We start from the raw sequence: 6,552 nt of genomic DNA on the forward strand, positions 1-6,552 counted from the left end.
CAAACAAGGAATTGCTATCTGGTATGATAAAAGCTACAATGCAGGTAAGCAGTTAGGAAATCTATGGAAGGACAGAAAAATGACTTTATCTTTAGGTAGGCTATCCTAATCAACTAAGAGAACTATTTTTTCTGGCATATAATATGTCAGTATTTATTAGTTCCTAAAACTTTTGAAGGGATTTGAGAGGGAAACAATAGAACATCAACCAAAGTTCTCAAATTTGTACCTTAGAATCACTAGGAGATCTGAAACTCCTGATATCCTGGCCAAAACTCCAGATCCATTAAATTAGAATCTCTGGAGCTGGAACCTAGGAAGCAGAAGTTTAATCATCCTCAGATGATTTCAATGGACAGCCAAGTTTGAGAACCACTGATCTTAAAGGAGCAGAGGGAATCTGTGTATCCTGGTGTCTGAAGAGAGTCAGCATTTTCACTGGCCACTGAATTTGATTACTAATTATGTGACTGAGACAAAACTAAGGTTAACGTTGACTTTTATTATAGTATTTTACAAAATCAAGCCTATGAATTTGCCAGGGGGAAAAAGTGCATTTTTTTTTTCTTTACACTAAACTTTAGTAAATAATAGTATATTTTATTTGTAAATATGGTTAAACAAAATTGGCCATATTATCCTTGTTTTTGGTTATTTCAGATAATGGTAGTGATGGTTTGCCAGATAACCTGTTGTCCAATCCAGGTAATTGAGAATCTTTCCCAAGACTTTGGCTAAGTTTGTGGGATATTTTTCTACAGCAAGGTTCCAATAGTCTTAACCAGTTGCTAAATTTTAGATTGAATCTTCCAGTGTTCACATCTGTTTCCTTATGAGAAGAGTTTATCTGGAAGTGAGGAAAGCAGAGGGGAAAATCTGGTGGGGGGAGATTCTGGCTTTCATTGAGTACCTGAATCCACTGTGCAGGATTTATCCTAAGGAACTTTCCAGTAATATAGAAAAAGTCCCTTTTTTGCCTAAGGCCCAGTTGAGATGAATTTCTAACTCTTGCAGTTAAAAGCATGCCAATAATAGACATGAATATCTTATTTAAAGTATTTAAAAGCATGATTCCTGTATTTTTCTGTAACTGATTAGGTTATAAGGTTAAATAAATTCATTAAAGGTAATCTAAGTGAGGGGAGATTGAAGTGAGGGAAAACTCCAAGATAATTGTAATCCAGGTATTTTAATTTCTTATGCCACTAACATATGCCATGGAAAATGAATAGACAATGAGAAGTATTATCTTATTGATGTCATTTTTTATTAGGGGAGGATTATTTGTTTTGGGGCGGGATGATAGAAATGAGGCTAAAACCAGTAGTAATTACTGATAGTTCATGTTCCATATAGGATACTAAGGTATGGAAAAGAAGATAAGCAAGCACATGTAGGACCAAGACTGATACAAGAGCAAAAATACTTTTAATACAATCAATATCAAATGAAAAGAGAAACTCTACAGCTACAGGTTATTATCCCCTTTTGACCAATATGAAAACATTATCATGTAATGCTGTTAGACCTATCTCAAGGAATGCTTTTATGCATACCAAAAATAAGGCTTAATGCACATAGTTGTCAAGAATGTCCTACAAGATGAATGAGATTATGTCCACAATTTCATAGGTAGAGGTATGGCAATCTATTTCTGAAGAAAGTATCATGGTGGTTTTTAATATTTTTAAACTAAAATAACTTGGAGGAAGATGAACATTGAGAATTTCTGTTAAAAACAAATATGTGACTCTAATAAGTGCACCTTCTCTTTATGCTGTCTCAAATCCTTTAACAAGAAAATTAGCTTAAATGTATTCCTCGGTTTATTTATTGTTTGGGGTCCAACGTATGATATACATTTTGTAATAAGAGAAAGTTATCTTTTGTGATGGATTATTCACAGACAGGATTCCTATGAGGTGAATTTACAATAAAAGAATTGACTTTTCTACAGTGAAAGGACAGAATTTTTCATTTACACATAATAACAAAGCTTTTTTTCTAATTTCGCCCCCCTTACCACCAAGAAGAAGTCTCAGAATTTCAACTTCTTCCTCTTCATGTTATGTACCATTATATCGATACTTTTCACTCTTTCAGCCAGTGGAAGAACCACAGGCTTTAGTGTCCAGCAGTACTTGGCTTCAATGTTAGTTTGCCAATGACAGGACTTTTGACCTTGGGAGATTACATAAAGAGGCAGAACCTCAGTTTCCTCAGTTGTAAAATAGAGATAGTAACAAGTCTTAAATAAATGGCAACTATTTTAATTTGCTTAGGTTGAAACTTATGTGAAGTAGGTTGTCTCATAATTAGGCAATCAATTTATTAGGCTATCATAGGTTAAACTGTCATTCTAGTCTAGCACTGTTATGTATAATAAAACCTTTTCTACTTTAACAAGTACATCTATCCTCAATCCTTAACTCTGCTTCTTTTGTGTTCACATATAGACAAGTCACCTGCAGACTGATTTTTGTTTATTCTCAAATTTAACGTGTCCAAAGTTAGCTTATCAAAATGGCCTTTCCATTTCTTCCCTCCTTCTGAAATTTCCCATCTCTTACTATACCAGTAACTATTTTGTAACTTTCGCAGGTGAGATTATTGGCCATTTTTTGTTCTTCCTTCCCCATATGTTATATCACCTGTCATCAATGTTGCTACAATTTTTTCCTCTAAAAAACATGCCTATAATTTTGTCTTCCTGTCACTTCCACTGTCATTTTAGTCCAGGTCCTCATCAGCTTATTTCCTTTCTCTTTATATCCATGATGAGACTTAATTAATGAAACAATGATATACATATAAAAGTAAATTTGGAGGATATATATAATATGTTCTGAGAGTTGAAAGTCTAATTAGAAGCAATAGTTTAAAATAGTAAGAGTTTCAAATCTGACTAGTCTTCTTTCATATTAATTTAAATCATCTTAAATTGATTTGGTTTGATCAATGAAAAAACTCTTTTTACCCTTTACTCAGTTTTTAAAAAGTTTTTTTTAACCAGTCTATGCACTTGATAATAGTTGAGCTATCTTCCCTGACGCTTTTATCTACTTTGTCTCATGGCTCACTATTCATATTTTCCTAGGATTGTGACTCTCACCGCTTTTTCTGTATTTTGTGTGCTCTTCAAATGTAGACAGGTCCGGGGTTTCCACCTAGACTTTTTAATCTTCCCACATAACCCTTTCTTTCTTTTCCTCTCTCATTTATACTATCTCCCAGGAAATATCTACTGCCCCCAGTACATCACCTACTATTTCTGTGTGTGAACCTTTGGGTGTGGCCTGTCTGTTTCGAGGTTCTAATCTCATTATCCTGCTGCACAGCACTAGGAAGTACTCACAGCATTTCCTGTTAGCCTTTTAACCTTTTCCTGTTAACTTTTTAACCTTTTCCTGTTAACCTTTTCTTTTGACAGATATTCAGAAATTCTAGACCCAGATGTAAAATTTTAAGATACTGTCTAATAGTTTCAGTAAGAATTAATTGAGCATAGCCTTTAGTATATAACTTCACATTTGCATAGACAGGTGGACTTTTTTTTTTAATTTTCCACTTGAAGCATTTTTGTTTGTCACAACACCTGGTAGGTAAAGCAAATATTTTGATTCCCATTTTATGAATGAGGAGGCTACGAACGAACATCTTTAGGAAACTTGCCCAGTCTTTTGAATTGCATGATGATGTTTCCCACTATTTTATCCTGCTTTTCTTATCTTAAAATAAACTATTCAAATTAACCAATAATGATTCTGTAGCTTTTGGTTTTCTATCATTGTTGAAAATGCTATATTTTAACATACCAAACTAAAAATACTGACCCTTATTTATAAGACTTATAAGAAAGGGTAGACATAATCATGACTTGCATAAGAATTACATTTTGTTTTAAACAGTTTATTTTTTTTAGTTTTTAAATTCCTATAATGCAATGAGTTTAATCATCTGTAATCATTTCTATTTCCCTTATCTATTCCCCCACTGATTCATGTATTCTTTGAAGACAGGGACAAGATTTTGAAAATATTCTTCTTCTTCCTCACTTCATCTGTACAGTATGATGTGTGGACTGTGTTTCCACCCCCACCCCCGCCAAACTTCATGTTGGGACCCTAATCCCCAGTGTGCATGTATTTGGAAATAGGTCCTATCAGAAGGTGACAAAAGTTAATTAAGGTCATGGGGTGGGCCCCTGATCTCATGGGACTGGTGCCCTTATAAGTAGAAGAAGAGATACCAGGGCTCCCACTCCTCCATCTGGGACACAGTGAGAAGGCAGATGACCCTCTGCAAACAAAGGAGAGTGCTCTCTCCAGGAACCAAATCCATTAGTACCTTCATCTTGGATTTTCCAGACTCCAGAACTATGAGAAAATATATTTCTGTTTAAGCCATCCAGTCTTTGTGTTTTGTTATGGCAGCCAAGCAGACTGAAACAGTCAACAAATTGACCATTTCCTTTTTTAATTGGAGAATTATTATCAATGTGGGGCAGGAAAGGGAGGAAAATACCATAGCCAACAAAATATTCTAGTTTTATGTTTTTAAAGTGTATATCAGAGTTGAACTCATAGTTTAAACTAGATGTTACCCTGAAGTTACATTTTCTAAAACTATCTTTGCCCACTGAATCAATGAAATTTATCTTAAATGTAAAGATTCTATATATAAGCATATGATTTAAACGTGGCATATTAGAAATATCTAATGAAAAGTGTGAGTTGTTATAAGACTTGCACTTATGAAAGTGATGAGAAAAAAAAACTATTAACATTTCTTTGAAATATATTTAAGGACTAATATGGATGCCAAGAGGATAAAACCATAGATAATATAGATAATATATTATTAGCTACCTATGTTTTAAAATTTTTAAAAGAAAATGGATCACAAAGAACTTGTGTATAGTAGGGTTCTAAGATCTATAAAATTGATAACAGAGTAGAGTGTGTTGGGGGGTGAGAGGGACACAGAGAAGTGCCTTTTTCCCCATCTAATCATGGTTAGATCAGAATACAAAACCATTACTTTAATCTTTACCTAAATCAAAGAATCTACAGTATCTGTTCTCTAACTTCAAATATATTCATTTTCATATCTTTCCTAAATGGTCTTTAAAATGTGTTTATGAAGATTAATTATATATTTAAGAGAATTCATGATGTGTTTGAGTGAAAGAACTTAAGAATAAAAATCAATATTGGTGTATACCTCAAGGAAGCTGAATTTTAATAACACAACTTTTTGCTTAGTCCCTTTTTTGGGGTGTATATGAATCTTCTCTCCCAAACAAATGTTTCATAATGAACATCTCAATTTGCTAGCTAATGAGTCCCTTTGATCTCATTCGGGAAACTGCAAGTTCTGTCCTTTCCTATTTAGGATTTAAGGCAAAAATTAAGTCTCAAAATTGCTAATGCAAGAAGTATATTTGTAGGTTAAATGTTTTATATGCAAATTATGAAAAGAGTCTTGGACTTAAAGAAAAATATTATATCAAAATATTCTGTTTTGACTTTTAGAGATTTCAATTGCCTGCAATAGCATAGGCATTATTTTAAAATTTTAGAAAGCCCCTCTTACTGGGATTTCACTTACCGAAAACTTCACTTCTTATATTTGATCTTTTTGAAAGATCAAAACAAAGATTACCACTTTATCAGCTAGTAAAAAAAAAAATTTAAATTAAATTGAATATGACTTAAAATGTTGCCATAGAGAATCAAAATTGAATGTTTATTTTTTAAATCTAATTCTTTTTTTTTTAACATCTTTATTGGAGTATAATTGCTTTACAGTGGTGTGTTAGTTTCTGCTTTATGACAAAGTGAATCAGCTATACATATACATATATCCCCATATCTCCTCCCTCTTGCTTCTCCTTCCCACCGTCCCTATCCCACCCCTCTAGGTGGTCACAAAGCCCTGAGCTGATCTCCCTGTGCTATGCGGCTGCTTCCCACTAGCTATCTATTTTACATTTGGTAGTATATATAAGTCCATGCCACTCACTCACTTCATCCCAGATCTAATTCTTTATATGAGGAAGGTTTTGTTTAAATTTTTTTAACAAGTTTTCCCTGATATAGTGAGTTGAATGGTGCACCCCCCCTGGAAATTGTGAATGTGACCTTAATTGGAAAGAGAGCCTTTGCATATGTAATAAAGAATCTCGGGGGACTTCCCTGGTGGCACAGTGGTTAAGAATCTACCTGCCAATGCAGGGGACACAGGTTTGAGCCCTGTTCCTGGAAGATCCCACATGCTGTGGAGCAACTAAGCCAGTGTGCTACAACTACTGAGCCTGTGCTCTAGAGCTCGCGAGCCACAACTACTGAGCCCGTGTGCCACAACTACTGAAGCCCATGCTCTGCAACAAGAGAAGCAACTGCAATGAGAAGCCCATGTACTGCAACGAAAAGTAGTCCCCACTTGCTGCAACTAGAGGAAGCCCGTGTGCAGCAATGAAGACCCAACGCAGCCAAAAATAAATAAATTAATTTAAAAAAAGAATCTCTGGATGATATCATAGTGGATTAT

The sequence above is a fragment of the Balaenoptera acutorostrata genome, chromosome 5 (assembly GCF_949987535.1).
Source record: "Balaenoptera acutorostrata chromosome 5, mBalAcu1.1, whole genome shotgun sequence".
Lineage (NCBI taxonomy): Eukaryota > Metazoa > Chordata > Mammalia > Artiodactyla > Balaenopteridae > Balaenoptera > Balaenoptera acutorostrata.